The sequence below is a fragment of the Strigops habroptila genome, chromosome 3 (genome assembly GCF_004027225.2).
Source record: "Strigops habroptila isolate Jane chromosome 3, bStrHab1.2.pri, whole genome shotgun sequence".
Lineage (NCBI taxonomy): Eukaryota > Metazoa > Chordata > Aves > Psittaciformes > Psittacidae > Strigops > Strigops habroptila.
Genome location: NC_044279.2, coordinates 46490626 through 46511775, shown reverse-complemented (window position 1 = coordinate 46511775; position 21150 = coordinate 46490626). Strand labels below are relative to the sequence as shown.

General features: G+C 45.5%; 1 protein-coding gene across 10 annotated transcripts in view; it reads left to right on the top strand.

Moving 5' to 3' along the window:
• Positions 1–5207: 5207 nt before the first annotated feature.
• Positions 5208–21150, top strand: part of ATP2B1 (ATPase plasma membrane Ca2+ transporting 1) — a 65608-nt gene continuing 49665 nt past the window's right edge. For 3 of the 10 annotated variants that reach the window (XM_030478374.1, XM_030478367.1, XM_030478377.1), the window contains exon 1: positions 6640–6895. The gene's annotated coding sequence lies outside the window, so the exon portion shown is untranslated. The other 7 variants (XM_030478376.1, XM_030478368.1, XM_030478370.1 and 4 more) reach the window with 6 other exon arrangements.

The following is a 21150-nucleotide window of genomic DNA, read 5'->3' as shown; positions in this document are numbered from 1 at the left end:
TCACTAGCCCTTAACATTTTTAAAGACCATTACAAATGTTGCCAAGGACGTGTCATACATTTACTCCTAACTATAGTCCCGCAGACCAGCTGTGAGTCCTTTCTGATATCCTGGTGGAGTGTTCTCAGTGTGTGGCATGCTCTTCAAAAGCCACTGCTGGGGCTTGGGGGCTTGAATGGGAAAGGCATGGAGAACTGGCTGAACAGCGAAATGGACCTGCTTGTTTTTAACATCAAGCTGAGTGAAACACAAAAGATAAATTTAAGATTTACTGTAGATCTAAAATGGAATAGATCTAAAAGCTTTTTATTGGAATTAATTTTTAAATTCCTTTTAGCAATCTGAGGTATTTTTAGTAACATAGGTGTCAGTTTTAGTAATTATTAAGCATGTGCAGCTCTTACTGAATCCAGTCAGAACTGAAGAAAACAAAACTGTCAATGTTTGGACTGCTGTCATGTACAAAATAGTTTTCTCTTTTAATTCGCTTCTGACCTAAACCAAACTGCCTTTACTGCTGCATAACATGTTGTAGCCTGAAAATAACCTACAGCAGTACTGTTAGTAGATGTGCCCATAACATGATATATTGAAACTCTGGTGGTTCAATACAAGGCTGCCATGTTACCCAATTTACAAAAGGGAACTTATGCAGAGGAAAATCCTATCCATCTTTTCTGCCAGAACATTATAGACGTATAGTAGATATCACAACAGCTCAGTTCATTTTCCTTGGTTTTATGAGCTAACAAGCAACATTCTAAATTATTTTAAAGTTTGTTCCTACTCACCTTAATATTTATAGTTGCATTATTGCCTGTTAATAGAGACAACACTGTAGTCAAGACTCTCTTCTTTTTACGGCCCATAATGTATGCTTAAGAACTCTAATCATGCTTGATTTTATATATACCCAAGTATAAACATTTTATGTAATACTTTTACTACAAGTTATACTACTATGAAGAGTGATTTATTTAAGGCTTTGGCACTAGATATTTTATATCCACAGCTTTTCACAGACATCCAAATTTTGATCTTGATAATCTTCAGATCTGTTATTTGTAATCTGGAACCGATTATTCTTGAATAAGGCTTGCAAGGCTGAGCCCAGAGTTTTAAACCATGAGTGTGAAACAGGTTGCTATTAATACTTTTAAATGCAATTTTAGACAGGTGGGATTTTTTTCTTAAAATCAGCCAAGATGATTTACAACTGTATCTGATCAACAAAGAAAACAATTTATTCAAGTATGTTCCTGTCATTGCTTATCATTTAAGTGATTAATTCTTGACTAAGGTAGCAGGAATAAGGTAGTGCTTTTTTTTGGTCTGATACTCCTCATTGAAGGAAATGCAGAATGGGAGCTATTAGCTCTAATGACTCTTAAATGTTTTAAAACTGTCTTGAACAATCGCCAAGGGGCAGAAATGTTGATGTTTGCTGAAAGAACCTAAGGCTTAACTGAATTATCTATTTTCTTATCCAAAGGACTTTGAAGTAGCAACACTGAGACAATGCATTGTTTTCTTCAAGACAATTACCCAGCACTGATGAGAGACAGGAGGGGCTATATCTACTCTTCCTAAAACTGATTTTTTTAAGTCAGGAGCTGTGACTCAGACTGGCCAGTTAGCATCATAGAGAAGATAGCTTGGTTGCCCGTATTGCTTCCTATCTTGGGAAGGGGAGGAAAAACAAACAAACAAACACCTTCCTTGTCACTTGATCACAGAGGAGAGAATCACAACGTTACAATTCATGAAGCAGATATTCAGTCCGCATGAATTGGAACAGGCCCACAAAAAGAGGGATATCAATGAATCTTCACAAACTAACATCAGCTGACAAGAGGGTCTCCAAGATAAGACCACAACTTCCTCAGACAAGTTCAGCAGAGAAGCCTTAAAAAGCAACACATCTAAAAGCACTCACGGTGCCATAAATCAAATGAACTAACACTTTTTATTTCAATACAGAATTGTACGTACCATGAACCCCCAAAAGCACTTTTGCACCTTGGTAAGTATAATGGATACTCCCACATTTTGAGTCCTAGGGTGATAGGTGAGCTGCCTGACTGTTACATATCCGTACCAACGACAGACACTGAGAGATGATGGCTAACACCAGCTCCAGGAAGATGGTAACAGCAGTGTTATTTTTAACAAACCCTCCTAGTGAACTGGGCCGAATTGCTTCCAGACAGCCTTGCTTAAGTCTTTGGCCATCCTGCCATCCTTTAGGAATTCAGCAATGAAGTGGTAAAGCCATGGCAAGAAAGTATCAGCTCCAAACTGGGGAAGTGCTACGTAGGAAAAGCCAGTGCAGTGGAGGTGGCTGGGTGCTCACTGTATGGATTCTTGAGCTCTACCAGTACGTTATTTGCAGAGAAATAGCACACATCCATCCACCAGTCATTTCTCACTTTCTAAGAAGCAGTCATTGTCATACTGTCCCATCACATCCATACTTGTTTTTATTTTTTTTATATTTTGCCATGCAAAGCTTCCCAAACATGTTTCTTTCTCTTTTTCTAGCAGTGTAAAGTACGGTTATCCTACTCTGCTCTTTTTTCTTCTCCTTTCTCATACCTGATCTAAGTCCTTTAATTAGCCAGATTCTCCATCAATTCCAGGATTTTATGCTTTGTTATTTTTTTTTTCTTTGCATGCAGATGCTGCGCCTTTGTTCATGAAATATCTTTCCACTCTTTCATCTCGTCTGGGGCTGTAATGCTGCTGTGCTGTGGTGGCACCTGAAAAGAACACATAAAGAAAAAATGGTGAGTATATGAAGTCCAGTGTATTCTTTCCAATGTATTTCAGATATAACATACATGAAAAAGTGATTTGTGCAATAACTGCTGCTTCTCACATGCCTTTATTTATGTCACTTTTATCTTTCACCTTCCTGATCCTGCAGTGTCACAGTAAAAGAACATAAAACTAAAAGAAAAAAAAAATAAACCCAAAACTTTTGAGAGGTAAATGGAATAGAGAAAAAAAAAAATCCAACTACTTTATCATATGTATTCACAACAGGAAATGCATTATGCACAAATCCTGAGCTCTTGAACAGTCAAGAGAAAGACTTTTGAGCTGATAAGAATGCAAATGTTTACAGATAGGCCTCTTTCCTAAGGGGGGTGGTGGACGATTTCAGGGTGAATTGCACAATATTGTTTTCTATCACAAGGTCATTGCTAGGCTGCAAGAGTGGATGATAGAACAATTTGGTCATTGTGGCACCTACAAGATGAGTGAGGGGTCAATTGCTTGCTTATCTAGATGGCTGTCTGGTCTTTTAGTCAATAGACTGATCTGTTAGGATGCAGGATGCTGGAACCATCACAAGATACAGCCTCCCCTGCCCGGTGGGATCGGGACAGAGCCCCAGCCAGGGGGAACCTTCTGGAATCTTCTCCAGCGTGGTCTGCGGAAAGAGGTCAAACAATAGTACTGGGCTGAGAAAGCCAACTGGGAGAAGTGTAGCTGGTATGGAAAACGTTTATGTCTGCAAGCATGGAAGCTTTGGACACTCATCTCTCTCTGCTCACACACAAACTTCTCCCAACTTTTCACGCTTTCTACGTGCTCTCCAGTTTCATTAAATTTAATTAAGTGACTGAGTTTGAACATGATCAGCAGTAGCAAGGTAGTCAAGAAACAAGTTTCAAATGAAATAAAGTTTAGATCTATGCACAAACTACAAAAAGTCTGTTTTCTATTTTTTCTTCTCAGGTCAAGCCTCTCATCTGATCTTGCCAAAAGGCTCCTCATTCAATGTGAGATGGGATGTGAGGTGGTCACTCAGACCTTGGTCACCTTATTAATTTTTGACCAAATATTGTAATAATCCAAATACTCTGATTCATACTCGTTATGTTAAAAGTCTTTTAGTAAGTAGACCAGATTCAAGCAACCCACTTAAATTCTCTGTGACACATTTTCTGGGTCTGTTAAGACGTATGACACTTGTGTCATTAGTGTTGGTCGCAGAATGAGTTGAGCTATTGTCACTGATTTGTCAAGTCTGGCCTTTCCAAATTGTCTGCGAGCCACGCGGAATTTTCCTGAAATGGTAATGCTTCCTCAAAAGTTAAATAAAAGATCTCCAGAAATATTCCTTTGTGCATCTTGGTTTTGCTTGCTTTATGTGACTGGTGACCTACATTACATGGAATGTTTTTTGTTAGTCAATGACATGCCCTAACCTTTAGAAATGAGTGCCTATTTTCTCACAAAAATCATGAAGAGTGTCGTAGCTTGAGGATTAATTCTAGCTCTTTCTCTGGGAGAAGATTCTGTGGAGTTAGAAGGAATTTCTTCTCACTTTCAGATCATGTATTGCATGTTTTTATACTGTCTTTGGATATCAGTGCAAGAGGAACATTAAAGAATTACTATTTTGTGCCTTGAAAAATGTATCCACTTAGAGAATTCCACCATAACAGTATCACAAAAAAATTAATGTTGATATGTACCCCTCCCACCTTTGCTTCCTTCCTGCGAAATAAATAGGTTATTATTCTCATTTCACAGACAAAGCACTGAAGCAAAACCTACCTATCTTCCCTAAGACAAAAGGAAGCAGGTACAGACACGTACCCAAACTGCAATACGTTGAACACATCATCTCCTTCTTAGCTGTACCAAAGCTAATTTTGTCTGCCTGAGAGCTGGGAGATCTGACAGAACTGTGCAGAACACATCTGCCAGGCTTACAAAGCTGTATCCAGAAACGCAATTTCCAAGTGCCTGGGGAAGCCTCGCTGAGCTACAGCCATCAGAGCAGAGGAGGGTGCTGAGCTGCTGGCAGAATGTACGAGAATTTCTTTCATATGTGTTCAGACAGTTTTATATTCTCCTTCTGGGAAGAAATGCAAGAAATCTCAACAGAACAGTCTGCAGGGTTGCTGACCTCAGTATTTTGATTTTTCAATTGACCTCTAGATGTAGAGAGGTAAGGTAGTATTTTTAGCAACATCCAGAATGGGCAGGAGCCATTTACTGCTCACAGTCTCTTTTGATTGCCTCTCTTGAACAAGGAGAAAAACATAACAGGCATTCAGGTAAGAACGAAAGAGACAATGAAGCTCAGGCAAGCCATGATAATAACGTAGTTAAGATGATTTATTTATTTGCCAGTCCTTGTGGGCTGTTTTATGCTGACTTCATCCTGTTGCTTTAACCCTCTAGGCGCTGCACCATCTCGGGTCTGCAACAGTAGGGATACACCAGCTTCTCCGCTTCGTTTCTTCCGCAGCACGGCTCTGGCAGAGGCGGGATCTGAGCGGTAACAAAGGAGAAGCATGGTATTTATGGCAGGCTCAGGGAACCTGACAGCCTGTGGCACAGCTGGCCGGTCATTCCAGCGAGGTGCCCAGCGGAGGGGCGGGTAGGATGTCAAAACAAGCCTGCAAAAAACACGCAAAGGGGTTATAGAATTACGTATGGTTTATGGATGGGGATTTTTCACTGCGGGGTGAGCGTGTGTAATCTACTGCACTGTAAGAACTGAAATCAGGGTCTTTAATTCCCAGTTTGATTCCCAACCCTGTTACTTCCAGCGTCTTCCCGGACAGCTCACTTGGGCTCAGGCCCGTTTATTTTTCTACCTCCAGCCGAAGAGCCTTCGGCTGGAGACGGGGAGGCGCTGAACACATGTGGCCCCTTCACCTTCCCCATCCTCAGGCGGGAGCCGCCAGGGCCCCGAGAGGAGGTCAGGCCTGATGGGCGGCTGGACCCGCTGCTCCCCGGTCCCCACCACCGGCAGCGAGCGACACGCTCGCTCCCGCCGCTCCCGGACGCCCCCGACGGGACCCGACTCTGCGCGCTTCGGGCCGCCCGGTTCATCCCCGCAAAAGCGGCAGAGCCTCTCCCGGGCTCCGCCGTGTCCCCCGCGGCCGCTGCCGACGAGCGGCGAACGCGCCGGTGAGGCCCCCGCGGCTCCCACAGGCACCCACCCGGCGCTCAGCACCGCCCGGCTGCCCCGCTCGGGAGGAGAAGGCCGCGAGGCGACGCCGCCGCGGGCACAGCGCAGCACAGCGGCGCCGCGCCCCCATGGGGCACGGGCGGACCGCGCCCCGCCGGACCGTTAGGGCGGCCCCGCGCGGTCACGCCCCCTTCAGGCGGCGTCGCCACCGCCCCCGGGACGGCCCCGGCTCCCGCCCCCGCGGGCAACCGGCCAGCTCCAGCCCGCCCCTCGCGGGACCGCGGCCTCTCCCGCCGTCGGGGGATCCCCGCCCCGCCGAGGCAGTCCCCGGCCCGGCTGGCGGCGGCCCGCTCCCCGAGGGGGGGTGGGGACGCACACACGGAGCCAGCCCAGCCCGCCCCGCCCCGCCCGCAGCCAGCCCCGCGGGAGCCGCTCGTGGCAAAGTCACCGACCCCCGAAGCCCGCCGGGCTCCATCAAACGCCGCGGCACCGCCCACCAACGTCATGGAAACAAGCGCGTCACCGCCCGCCCGCCAGTGGCGGCCGCGGAGGGGCAGGGCGAGGCGCGGGGCCGCGCCCCCGCAGGCGCCGTGCCTATCGGCGCACCCCCCCCCCCCCACAGAAGAAGCCGGACGCCGGGACCCCCCTTCCGCGGCCGTGCGAGGGGCCCCGTCACGTGACCCGCGCTCCGCAGGCGGTGAGGGGGGCGGCGGGCACCGGCGGCTGCGGCAGGGGAGGGGGGGGAGCGGACAAGTGAGTGACCGCGGCGGGCGGAGGAGGGAGGCGGGCGGACCGCGGCGCCCCGCCCCGCCCTGCCCGGTGGCGCCCGGCTCCTGTAGCGGTTGCTTTGCAGCGCGCTCGGCGCTGCCCGGTGCGTGCGGGGGGAAGGAGACGGGCGGGCCCCGGCGGACGGCGGCGGCAGCGCCCGCCAGGAGGGCGAATTGCTGGTTCCTGCCGGTGAGGCGACGGGGGCGGGGCGGGCTGTCCGCACCCCCCACCTTCTTTCCTCCTCCTCCCCCGGCTCTCCCCGCACCGGTACCCCCTCCCGCTTTCCTTCCCTCCCTCCCCAGTTCGGTCGCCCCTTTCCCCCCGCCCTCTCTCCCGCCTTCCTCCCTCCTCCCGCGGCCGCAGGGCGGGTTGGCGCGGCGGGGCCGGCCGGCCGTGGGCAGGGCGGAGAGCGCGGGGACCTTGTGCGCTCGGCGAGAGAGCGGGCGGGCGGCGGCAGGTTCACGGGCACCTCGTCTCGGCGGGCGGCGGGGTCGGCCCCGCGGCGCCTGGGTAAGCACGGCGGTGTGGGGCGGATCTCCTCCCGGCTGGCTGGCCGGGGCGGGCAGCGGCGCGGCGGCAGGTGCAGCGTTGCTCTGCTCCCGCCGCGGGGCTGCGGGCCGTGGCAGGGCTCGCCCGGGGAGGCGGCGAGCGGCGCGGCCGGGGCGGCGGCAGCGGGGCCGCCGGTGAGGCTGGGTGCCGCGGTCCAGGGCTCTCACCGGTTTTCCCCCCAGGTAACCGGAGCGCGCACCTAGACGCCGCTGTGCAGCCGGGGCGCGGCGTGACCTTGAGGGCAGCGGATGCGGGGCTGAGCCTCCGCGGGAGCGCAGCCGCCGGGCGCGGCGCGGCCGCGGACCCCGCGACCGGGCATGGCCGGCACGCCGCAGCCCCCGGCGGGCGGGCGCGCACACGCCGCGGATTAAGGTGGTGCTCAACCCCCGCCGCCCGCCGAGTTAAGTAGCCGGGATTAGCCCGCTGCGGCTGCACGACACCGACATCCTGGGCGCTTCTCCGCCGCCCGGCGGGGGCCGGCAGCCCGGCACCCGCACCCGGCAGCCTTCCGCGCCACCGCCGCCTCCTCCCTCCCTCGCCCGCCCGCCGCGCCCCCGGGGCGGTGTTTTTGGCCGCAGCTGGGTCGTACGCCGCTCTCTGTCGGAGCGGGCGGGCTGTTTTGATTTACCGATTCCTGGCTGGGCTGCTCATCCACCGGCGGGGAAGGGATGCGGCGGCCCTTCGGGAGCGGGGAGCGCGGAGCCGTCGCGGGCGTCACGCCGGGGGTGATCGCGGGGCTGCTCCGCGGAGGGACGCGCCTCTGACGGAGGCGGCGGTGCCATCCTTGCCCCGGCGGTGCGTGTAACCTTTGGATGCGGCACCACGTGAGTTCGGGAGCGGGCCGGAGCCTCCGCCGGGGTTGGGGGGCGGCTGCCCGGTGCGGGAGGAGAGAGCTCTAGGCGCTTACGGTGGAGCGGAGCGGGGCGGCGGGAGGGCGAGTATCTGCGCTGCCGCCTACCCGGGCCTCCCGCCGAGCCCCTCAGGCTGTCGGAAGAGGCTGAGGTCGGAAGGATTTAGGATTTCGGGAGGAAGATCTGGAAAGCTGTGTGAGCGGTGGTTGCCGGAGGGATGGGGGTGTCAGCCTGAGCCCCGAGATGCGTTCAGGGAGCTGCGGGTGAGTCTGCCCCAGGTTTTGCGGCCTGAGGGGCAACCTATTTGCACAGCTGTAATAGGAGTCGATGCGGTGCTGTGCATGTTCCACTGTCGACATAAATCCTTACTAATATTTAAATGGATTTTTTTTTAATTCACGTTTTACTTTTTAAACTGTATGAGAAGGGAGAAGGGAAAGAAAGATGCAGGGGAATAAAATTGCGGAGGCTTTTTTTCTTATTTTAAGATCCTTATTAGAGATATCAATCAGTATCTATTATATACAGCATTCTAAAGCTTGTAACTTCAGGTGCTGAGGCTTTCTTCTCAAGGCTTGTTCCAAAGGAGCTGGTGATAATACCTCGTGGCTTGTCTTAAACCGTCATTCTTAGAATGTGTTTGTGCTGGTATCTGGCTCCACTGTGTCTGAGAGGTGACTACCTAGGTGAATATTAAAATCGCATCTCTTAACGTGTCCCTTCTTGGAAGTGAAGTCCCCAGCCAAATGTGCCTGTGAAACATGTCTTGCATCATTAGTGATTGACAGTCTTGGCTTGCTGGGGGGAAAAGTAGTGTGCCTTTGGAAAGCTTGTCCAGAAGCTGCTGCGTCTTTAAAACACTTGTGGGTCCTAATGAATTTGAGTAGAAATAGTTTTTTTGGGTGCTTGGAAAGATCTTGGCTGGGTAACTTGCCAACTCCTTGGTTCATCATACGCTGTATTCGGAAGATGGTAGCTTTAGCCAGTGCCATTCCCCCCCCCCCCCCCCCCCCCCCCCCGCGTTTGTTGGAGCTTTTCAAGGGTTTGTTCCAAATGCCACAAATCATGAATTCCAACAGAAGTAAACTTGTGTATCTTTAAACTATTGGCTCTTTCGGCAGGAATAGCTTCCAATGTACTAGGACTTTAATACTTACAGCATAATGAATGGAAACTCTCTCGGTGTCAGTGGAAAAAGTGGTCACTGAATTCAGTGAGGAAAAAAAACCTTGTACACTTCAATGAGAAATTTTCGGTCTGGAACACCATCGTTGGGTGGTCCGGTGTATTGCTGCTCCTCCTGTACGTGCCGGTAGCCCACCCGGGTTGGGTTATCTGAAGAAAACGGGGATCCTGCTTTGTGAATGGACACCTGCAGATTTTCCCAATCAATGTTGCTATCTCGGTGCTGAATTGCAATATTACTGCTTCAATTCATTCAAAGAAAAAAGCTGATTATCATGTGGGTAACTGAAATGATACAAGTCGAAACTAATTTTAAGGGGAATTGTGGCTGTACTCTTGTGTATGCACACATACAGTGACTCACTTGCATATTATGCAGACGTGTTTGGGAGCTTAAAGCAGAAAACAGACTGGTGCACATTAGCGTTGGGTAAACTTTGTATTGATTTCTTAAAGTTGCATTACATACAGATTTAGATATAATAAAAGTATCCCCATCCAGTTAATACACAACTAGCTAATAATCTGTAAGTGATCCTATCAATTAAAATGCTCTGCAGTCTAACATTAGAATCTCGTTTAGGAAGTGACTCTTTCATGGACGATGATATAGAGAACTTCTGTCAGCTGTTAAAATTGAGAACCTCTAAACTATGGTGTGTGAGCTTAACAGGAAGCTGAGAGGCTTGTAAGTGTCCTGCAGCAGTTGTTTTTATTTATTATTTTTTTTAACCATTTGAGCTTATTCAGAAAGAAGAGTATTATAAACCGGAGACAGCCATAAGGTGAAGATACGAAGGAGGAAGAATCAAGGGTTGGTTCCGGTGAAGCCACCTCAAAACCAGATGCTTTGGAATAATTAAATTTGCTAAAATTTAAGATTTTAGAGCTGGGAACTCAGTATTAATTGACAAGTTCAAAATGGACCTGGCAGAGCAATCAGTAACATGCCATAGCGAGCAAGTCTCCCTCGACATAAGGGTGGACAAGATAACCTAAAGTGTCTTCTAACTCAAATTTCTTCCACTAAGGCAGACTAAATATTAATGGCACTGAGCATTCTTTACTGCTGAAATGTGACCTCAGTGATGTTTTTTCAGTGTTTGAACTGTTTATTTGAATATATGTTCTCTTCTGGTTTGAAAGGGAAAACAATGCTAGTGCAGCAAGGATGCGCAGTTTGCTTGGAGTTGAAGTCGGATTTCAGTTTGCAAAATTTAATCCAATGCAGAATAATGAACAGCCGTGAACAAACAGGGCATTTAAATGTAAATTTCTTCTGAGAAATAAGGAAAACTACTTTCATCTATAGCAGAGTTTGTTAGAGAAATGCATGCTTGCTTGCCTTTAAAAGGATCAATAAAATGGTAATAATAGTCTTAAATTTGTACTCTTTAGTATTCTCAACTTGCCTTAAAATGAATAATAGTAATAATAGAACTTGTTAAAAGCTGCTGTTCAGGAGATAGTGATCTTTCTAGAGTATTTTAATTAAAAATGAGATAAAATCTAGGGGTTGCAGTATTGCGTCTAAGATTAGCTTTGCCTACTGGCTTGCTATAGTGTGTGCAACAGTCTCAAGTAGGTTTATTTTTTTATTTTTTTAAATTCAAACCTGTTGAATTTTTTCTTAAAGGCATAATTTTTATTTTTCCTTACAAAGTTAACTGATTGAAGAACAAGGAGGGCAGCAGACATGAGGCGATACTATTGCCTGTTTGAAAAAGAACAGTGAGCCTATGATGATTTTATGTACAGAATGGGTATTTCTCACAAGCATTAAGAATTACTAACCTAACTCAAACTAGCTTGTCTTTAGATTTGGATTTCTTCACATTTAAATGTCACTAGTGTTAGTTTTCCCCTAGCTTTAGCTTCAAATAGTTGAAAGAACCATGTTCACTAATTGCACAGCAGAGTAATAAAAGCTAAGGAAGGATTTTTTCGTTCATGAAGCCCCCTATATGTTTTTATCCGCATGTAGAAACTAGAAATATGTTCAGCGTCTCTGAAATGGGGCAGTTGCATACAGAAGATGGAAGCAGTGGTCATAAGCAGTACAGAAGGGGGATTTCTGGGAGGTAACGTACAATGAAACTAATGGGCAATATATTAGACTAACCCATTTTGGAATAGTCGCGCCTTTTTGCACTGAATGTAATTTCAATACAAGTACATGGTATCGTCCAGTTGATATTTTATTTCTAAATTATGAGGCTTTCAGCTGCAGTTTAAAAATGAGTTTCTAGTTTTCATGACAGGTTTCACTTGATATGAGCAGTAAATTTGAGGGATCTGCCTGTTCAGGCTATTCATATTCCAATAAACATCATGAAAGTGATTTCTGCTGCCATTTATAAATCTTATTCTAACTGACAGATGACAGCAGGAGGTGTTATTAGTTTAAGTTTGGTGAATTGCAAAGTAGGCATGAGACTTGCTCAGTTGGTATTTCAAAGATCTGGTGGGAGAAGAAATGTAAAGAAAATGTAGGAGGCATTTGAAAGGGGGAAAAAAAAAAGCCAGAAATAACTGTGAAAATAAATACAAATCCTTTTTCTCCAGTAAGAGAGAAGATGTAACATGCTGTTACAAGACAGTCAACATCTGGGGAATGGACTGAGGAAGGGGGTATACCCTCCCCTTGCTGCTGCTTGCAGCTGTACTGTGCAGTTAAGGAGTACATGGGTGCATTTTGAGAAAGACAGAGTTGATAAGCTTTGGTGCTGGCCACTAAGTCTGGCTGGTTTTGTCACTTAAAACATGACCAGTCTCAGCACTGGGGGTAGTGTTGGCTTAGTGCTGGCTATTTTCTGATGGTGCTTTGGAGGAGAGAATTGGGTAAGTTCCTTCATGGCCTCGTACTTACGGTGAACTTCATCAATCTGCATGTCTCAGGTTTTTTAATATTGCTTATGAGCTGGATGCTGTCTTAATTCCCAGTGAGCACAGGAAACACCATGTTCTTAAAACACACTTCTGCGGAGCCTATCACTTGTAATCTGCTACCCTTACTTGTGCCCTTATATTCACAGAAAGATAAGGTGGCGGCAGGGAATACAACACTATTGGGTTCTGACCACTCGGTGTACAGTGTCTGGTCTACGAAGAGGAGGCCTGGGATGTACCGTACTCTGCATAGTCAATAGCGACAAACCTCATCTCAAGTCAGAAAAGGTGATTCAAATAGTTGCAATTTGAAGAATTTAAGCAACTTGCTTTAAGCAACTATTCAACTTCCTGGGACTCAACCCATCGTTCACAGTGGTGTGCTCTTTTTCTGCTTGTCTTATATCTTCATTGAAACCCAAGCTTTGGTATTCATTTAAGATGTTGAATCCAAGATGATTCTTAATCACCTTTACGTTACATGCACCAGTGGAAGAAAAAACAGTTGGGTTTTTTTTGTGTGTGTTTGTTGGCGTGTTGTGTTTTGTTTTTTTGTTTGTTTGTGTTTTGTTGGGGTTTTTTTGGTTTTGTTTTGTTTTCTGGAGTCTTACAACGTGCCCTTACATAGAGATCACGCAAACTTTTTTGCACTTGTTATTTGACAAGTGATGGCGGCTTGTCCATGTGGCTCTTTCAGGATTGCTTCTGTGTCTATGCAAATACAAGGATGTGTTACTTGCAGTGTGTACTTTGGCTTCCTGAACTACCACATTTCTAATGAAATCAGGATGTCTTGGGTCTTATGTGATAACAGATTTCTTAAGAAAATAAAATTAAAAAAATTGCAATCTGATAGAGTAAGATCAGAGTATCTGTCTGGTTTTAAAACAAATCAGAACCAACTGATAGCTCCATATGGGGAGAGGAGGAAGAAGATACATTAGCTGCATTTTGATTTTTTCCCCCCCCCCCCCCCCACCATAGAAAGAAATAGCCATAGTGCTGTGGTCTTCATTAAAATAAGGAGCCTAGCCACCGCCAGTACAGAAGTCTTGTAGCTACTGCAAACTTTTTTTAGGAGTACTTGTAGAATATTTAAAAAAGTTAGGAGGATGGCCACTGTGACTCCAGAAGCTTGAAAAGCACTTGGGTTTTGTGTGGTAGGTGTTTCAAGAGATGGAAGTCTTTTAAGTCCTGATCAAAAGGCTTGCAAGGCACTTCTGTTAATAGAAGATGTTTGATTGCTTTTTTTAATATTCCAAAGTTATGGTACACTTTTATAATGGCCTTCTGAAGCTGCTGTGTTGATCAGCATAATCCAAGGGACTGTGAGGACAGTGAGACAGCTTCATTTGTACTTGCCTATTTGGTTTGTTACTACGAGTGGAAAGTTTCACCGGGTGGCTGAGGCAGCTTGATAGCTACTTTCATTTCCACCCAGTTCTAGACTGCTCAGTAAATGCCCCTACCTTTGTGCCACCTCTGCCTTTTTGCGTCTATCTACTTGCTGCACCAGTGGATGATTTGTGTTACACAAGCCTCGTGCACAGACTGGGCTCTCCAAGGCAAGAGGTGAGGCTCACACCAGGAGAGCAGTACGAGTGGATTGGTGGTGTGGGAATGTTCCTCCTTGCATGGTCATCACGTGAAACCATTCCCTAGAAAGCGTTAACCTTTTCATGTAGAAGAATTTGAAGTTCTGACAGTAGATTGAAGAGCAGTTTGAGTGCCAGCATTCAGCCGTTGGCTTTCCTGAAAATGTTATTTGGATCGATCCATAAAGATCTTTGCACTAAGTAAAAATATTAAAAAATATTACACATTAGCTATATGCCTAGTGGGTTTTGATACTGCAGTGGAGGAAATGAAAGTGTTTGTTGTAACGTGTTTCCAGATCTGCTTTCCAAAGTTTTTACTTAGATAAGTAGCAAGAAGTGGGTAGGAAACATGACAGATATGGTTAGCCCTTAAATTATCTGAGGAAGGGTGGTATTTTTGAACCTCTCATGGCTATCTAGATATAGTAGAGACTAAAGCAAGATCTTAATATGCGCATTGTGCAGGGGCATTTTCACTTCCATCTAGGTGCCGCTGTTATCACTGTTGATATTTCACTTTAAATTACATCTGCCAATGGGTCTGCCCATTTTTCTTCACTTGGGAATGAAGCTGGCGCCAAACTTCATGAAGCCTATGGAATACAATGCAAATCAGTACTTAAATTAGAGCAGTGTCTAGCAGCCTCACTCCGGTGAGGCTGTATGAAACATGAAATGATTCAAAGTGGCTGGCAGGATCCATGCCAGATGGCTTTCAAATATACATAGTTGAGACTGACAGTTGGGGAGGGTAGGAAAGGTGCTCTACCACTGCTAGCATGACTGCTTTACTTCTGCTTTATTAGCAACTCAAATAATTTCAGCTTGTCTTCACCTACTTCAGCTCTGAAATGCATGTAGTTAACAGTGACAGTGATTTTCACAATCTGTAATGAGCTTGCTTCGCATAGGGAAATGCATTAACATCTTCACAAAGTCTGATTTCAGACGTGTGTTTTGGTACTGTGTAGATCTGGCTGTGCTGACTGCAGGTCTAGGGGTTTGTTTTTAAACTGGAGCTGTATTTCTAAAGTGGGTTGAACGAGTTGGTAATAAAGCACTGAATTATCTAGCATTTGAGAAAAGCATGGTCTCTCCTTGACTTTCAGATTTTTGCCTCTGTGTGTGTGTGTTAGTTGATTTCTGTAAGTGGAGGCACTCGGAGCTATGCTTCAGATGGAGACAGCTGCTCATGGTGCCTATTGGGTTAAAGGAACCTTTTGAACGAGCTTCAGTGCGAACACACACTTACAAAAATGAAATACCAGCATATAAAGCTGTGGAACATGCTAAGGATATCATCTGCTTGTGAGTGAACAATTCACATGTGGCTTTTGTTTGTTTCCTTGTTGATCCTGATGTTGCTGGGTACTGGACAGCAGCACCTCAAACCGTATTACCAAAACCATTCAGAAAAGTTTGTCTTGGTTATGCAAAACACCCTAAAGCTGAGGTGTGAACTTAAGCTACCTCAAAGCAGAGGAAATCAGTTTACCAGATGAAAAAATACAAGGAGTGGATGCTTGAGGGAAGTACTTTGTATTTTCTGGGGAGATATTGTAGTAATGTTTTTGATAAGTGGACTACTCACTCCAAAACTGAAATGCTGAATTTGCATAGGCTCAAAGCTTTATGTTCTCATTCTGTTGTCAGATCTAAAGCTAGAGAAATGAATATTCAGAATAAAGCTATAACCATGGGCAAGATGCTTTGAACTGCGCAAAGTAAATACATGTTACTTTGAGGCAGTGATCATGAAACAGGCCTGTTTCAAGCTCATTATGGGAGTTGCCAGAGGTTCCTCTTGAGCATTACTGCAAAGCAAAAACACTACTGAAGGGCTTGCTTCTTTGCCGTGACAGTTGGGAATACCTGGAAGTGGTGATGCCCTGGTGCCTATTTCCCTGTGGTCCCCCTGTAGTGGGGCTGGAGGAAGATCAGTCTATAGGAAAGGTCTTGGCCATCCTGCTGGACCGGGGAGCCTGAGTCAACAGCAGCACTCTCCTGTGCTGGTGAGGACTAGCTCATGCTGGGCTGCATTAGCAAGAGCGTGGCCAGTGGATCCTCCATCCTGCTCATGAAGCTGCACCCAAAATGGCATTGTTTTGCACCTCTCCTGATGAAGGGAGGGTGGCAGGGTGTCCCTAAGCCTTGTAGGGACAAGCCTAAGCCTAAGGCTTGTCCCTAAGCCATCCTGTGGTATTTGGGGAGAGGTTGGGTGAGGTGGCTTTGCCTGACCTGGAAGGGAGAAGGCTAAGGATGGACTCTGGTGATGGTCTTCAATGAGGCCTTGCAGAGAAGGTGCAGCCAGGCACTTTTATTTCCCCAGGGGAAATAAACATGGGGGTGAGGAGATGATCAATTTGAGCTGGTGAGGCCTGTGCTGCGCTGGGAAGGGGGCAGTCCCCATCGCTCCTGTGACCTTCAGGAGGAACCGCTGGTGTTGCTGCTGTCTTCCTTGTCACCCGCTCTGATCTAGGGCTGTCCCCTGACCTTTAGGTCAGGTGAGTGTCAGTGCTGGCGCCTGACTGTATCCTCTGGCAGTAGTGTAGTCTCGGATATTCCTAAACTAACTGTGAAGCCACATCCTTCCTCTTGCATGTGCCTGCTCTGACATGGTAGTGCAGCTGCGTGATATGTGAGTTCAGCCCAGCCAGCCGCGCTTCACTTCTGCAAAGCAGACCTGCCCGCTTACGGAAACATCTTAAACTGAAACTAGGCACTCTGGGCCTCTTCTGCTGTTGAAGAGGCACGAGTGTATCTAAGATGACACTCATCTGACTATTTCAGATCTTCTCCTAGGTGGCTAAATTTAATTTTCCAGTGGAGAAGTTATAATTTATCCATTGTCTATGTAAAAAAACAAAAGCCTGACATGTCTACCTTAGGTGTAGGTGTTACCATTTGGTCAAGTGAATCTCTCATGTGATGGCAGGAATGTAAACTTTTAACCTGTGGAATGCAAACAGGCTTCAGAACTTCAGATAGGGCCTTTCTTCAGATAGAGGAAAAGGGGATGGAGAAGAGCAAACATCAGCATTGGCTTCTAAAAACAGGCATGCTGCCTGTTACTAATTATTGAAGTACTAAATCTTGAGGAGTGATTAATACTGGAATTGGTAATTGTTCAGCTGTGTACTAGAGGGAAGGTCTTCAGCTTTTCAGGCTAAAAAATGAGATGATAAACCTCCACAGATCCTTAAAGGCAGATATAGTAATCTTAAGTTGTAAAAACTCTGTGGAATTTGCCGTATGATCTTATCCAAGAGGAACAGTGCTCCAGACATACTCAAGTTTCAAGGGACTTTTCAGTGTTTCCCTCCACCCTACCTATTCCATGTAAATGGATCACATATTTTTAACTTGCTGATTAGAAGCCTAATGTCAGTCTCTCAAACACGAAGGGTATTACAAACATAATCGTTTGGGAGGTTAACAAGGCTGCAGTTGCAGGAATAATTTGAGTTATGGTATTTTACTCAACCAATAAATTGCTGTGTGAATTTTTGCATTCACCTTGCTTATACCAACTGTTTACAACTTCGTAATCATAAATCCAGTCATCTCTTCTGAAAAATGCATCTTTCCTGCAAGTATGGCTTCACTTTTGCTGGTTCAGTGTGCTCTGTTTTGAGTTGGCACTGGTATTGTCGTATCTGTGTGGTTAATCTGGTTAGACAAACAGGCTGACTGAAAAACAGCATTTTTCACTGTTGTCGTAAGAGATAGCAATAACTTGTGGAAGGGCAGGATGATCAGAGTGGTTGGGATGCATCCTGATACTTGGGCATCACCATGTGTTTGTTGGAAGAGATAGGGTTTTTCCAGCTGTGGTTGCCCTGCATAAAGTATACTGTACAGCCTGGCCAGAGTCCTGGGAACCAACCAGGCTCAGCACACCAATAGGGAATGCTGATGAAGCTGTGAATTTCAACAGCAAAACTGTGAGGTGGTCTTGACCCATGCTAGGGGAAATCTTTACTCATCTATACAGTATTCAACCATAAGCTCTGTTAGATGGGAACCAGTTTCATCCCGCTTTGATTTATTCAGTTAGTGAATCCAGTACATGAAAATGCAGCTGAGAAGTGAACACCACTTTCCTGTAGGAAGTGGGGAGCAGCAGCAGCCATCTAACTTGCTGAAGGGTGGTTCTTCTATTTCCAAAACTCGAAACAAGTGAAGGCTAAATTCCATAGCTACAGGCGCATTCTTTTTTGGTAGGTAATAATCAAAATCTAATGTTTCAAGTGGTCAAAGCTTCTTAAAGTTCATGTGAAGTTTAAGATGACGGAAATCTATCTTTGGAAGAAGGAGAGTGTTTTGCTGCTCTTCTAGAGGAAACTTTGAGACTAAGGAGCTCATCACATATACGTGAGCTTTTAATATGCAAACTTCTAAATAGATATTTCTAAAATATCTAGAAATAGCCACCCAATAAAATAATTTGATAAATGCTTGAGATGGGCAAGAATTTTGTATTAGCTTTGCCACTTGACAACAAGTTGGGAAATGCTGACTTAATTTAGAACAAAAAAAAAAAATCCTGTCAATTTTGCAGTCTGAAAAAGCAGGGAGTGTCTGTTTGTGGAGTATTTGCCAGGAAGGTATGTTGTCTTGTCTTGTGTTGGCCTAGAGCTTAGCATTCACCTCCATGAGATGGGAGAAAGCTATCAATCTGTCTGCTTAAAGCCTGTTCCTCATTCAAACTGTTCCCACAGCCGCCACTGTATCAACACCGTTCAGTCGTAATTGCCAGCTCCAAAGTAGGCTGATCAATGGAAATGCTAAATAAAGCAGCAGAGCTCTTGCCTCAGAGGATGTGTAAAACCAGATTTGCCAGTAGGTGCGTGCCTCTGCGAACGCCAGCAGAAAGGTTAGCTGTTTGTTACCTTCCAGTCCGACACTGTGCTGTACCTTCCTGGCTCCTTCGCTAGTGGGTTGTATTGAACTCTTCGAGTTTCTCAACTTTTCCAGGTGAAGCTGCTTTTTAAGAAATTAACAGCCGAAGGGTTTAGCTTTTCTGAAACTGAGGAACAGCAGAATCCATAGAAGTAAGAACTGTTGATTAGCTTGAACTATAGCTATATGATTTTAGGGGGTTTTTTCTGACGTGACGTGTCAGGCTTATGGTACTTGTTAGTACTGTTGATTCTGCCATTTTTGTCAGATATGAGACTTTGAGATTTTGTGCCACTTGGGGATCGGAAACAGAACACCAGCTCTGCTGGCCATTGACATACAGGTCTGTGAAAGCCTGAGGAAGTTCTTGGCATGCTTTAAACTAACCGCATTAGGTTTGCAGGCACAGCTCTTTTAGTGCTTTCTTACAAGGTGAGTATCTTTTCCATGGCTCATAAGTAAAATGATGTCTGTACTCCCTCTGCTGGCTCTGTAAAAATAGCTTTCATGAGCCTAAATAGTCGAGTAGCAACTCTTACAAACATGCCTGTGTGAAATTCTGAGTTAAGAACAGGTTAATGAATGGAAGAGGGATTTTCCTGAAAAATGGGTCAACAAATAGTTACTGAAAGCTAATCAGGTGTCTCAGATGCTATCTCCTGCTATAGTGGTAAACACTGGTGTTGTATATACCTTTGTAATTGTAGTCTGCTCTGTTTTTGTGTATCAACGATTGGATGGGACTATCCAAATTAAGATACCAAATACTTGTACATCTAGTCATACATCTGAGCCCTGTTTTTATAGGTACTGTGTGCTGTATGGACATAAAGAGGTATAATACTTGGAAGCCCCCCACAGGGGAAAGGAACTTGTATCCTTCCATAAATTAACAGTGCTCTGTACATTTATCCGCTTATTCTGAGACTCCTGGTTTCTTGCCATGTGAAGGGATATTGGATATAAAATTCTAAGCCAGGATGGAAGAAGTTCAGGCCTCAAACAAGGTCTTGGTACAGATATTATATCCATAATCAAACAATTGCTCTTCTAAGTCAATAGACATCTTTACATTCAAATGCAGTTAATTCTGTTGTTTTCTGATATTATTACTCCATTATAGTACTCTTCTAATTGTTTTGGGGGTTTGAAATTTAGGGATGGTTTTAGCAGTTTCAGAGGACTGAAAGAATAATCTACCCTGCTACAGTGGTCAGTAACTGGTCTTAAGGTGGATAAGTGGAATGTCAAGCCAAACTGTCTTCTTGGCCTTTGCTAGTTCAGGATATACCTGAACAAGAATCCCTGAGCCTTGTGATGTGGAGGTCCTGGCTTCTGGTTGCCAAGTCCAAGGATGTTTTCTGGCTTTTTGTGCCTGCAAGGTGCATTTCCTGGAAAGCGCTGTCTTTTGTCCAGACATTTGTTTGTATAATTCATGACTGTCAAATATTCTGGAAAGGGAAGACTGCTTTGCAAACCTGATTCAAGAATTCAGTGCAGCCAAACGCTTTGTGGCTTCTCCTGTTAGGTTTCTCTTTAGGTAACCTGTGGCTGTCTGCGGATGGCTTTAGGCATTGCTGTGCTAAGAGGGGACTGCTTGTCTGTATAAAAACAGGCAGTTGCCCAGACATTCACACATAGGTTAGAACAAGCCTTCCTCTCACAGCAGGTGTGTTCCCCCTACCAATTATCCTGCTCTTTCAGTTTTTCCTTTTGGGCATGCTATTGTGGATTAAAGTCTTGAAGTTTAGCCTTATGATCTGGATATCCCCCACTTACCATCAGAATTTAGAGGTTTACTGTGATGCATAATAATTTTAGTATTAATGTCCAAAATTGTATTTCAATAATGTTCATGTTAGTTGACAAGCCAAAACTTGTGGACCTGCTTAATATAGACCATAAAATTCAGCTTAGCAATGCCTGCCTTGAACCTTAATCTTGTCAAGCAAGAACAGTTGAGGATTCTCAGTCCACAGGGAAATGCTTCCATTTTCTAGGAAAGCCTAGCGTATTTTAGAAACCTCCAAGTTAAGGAGTCAGAGATTCCTAATCTTAAAATAGCTTAAAATAATAAAGTAGCTTAAAATAGCTTGGGTTAGGCTTTCTTTGAGCAATTTTCAACTGTGAGGCAGTTGTTTAAATACTTGAAAATATTTGCTCCATGAAAAATACTTTTGACAGCTAATGGCTTATTTTAATAATTGCTCAACAACAGAGTAATGCTCGACAAAGTAATAAGTACCTACTTTTTCAGTTTTAAGGAAGAAAGCTGTCTCAAAAGCTGTCTAGTCCTAATTATGTGTGTAAAGCTCCTGCCTCAAACTAGATTGTTGTTTTGGCAGACAGCTGTGTAACCGTCTAATATTGTTTGTTCCTTCACACTTAGTTGGATTCTGGATTTTGACCATACTCTTGCTTGATCACATTGCTGAGTTCTTCTAGTTAGGTAACTGGTCTAAACTGTGTT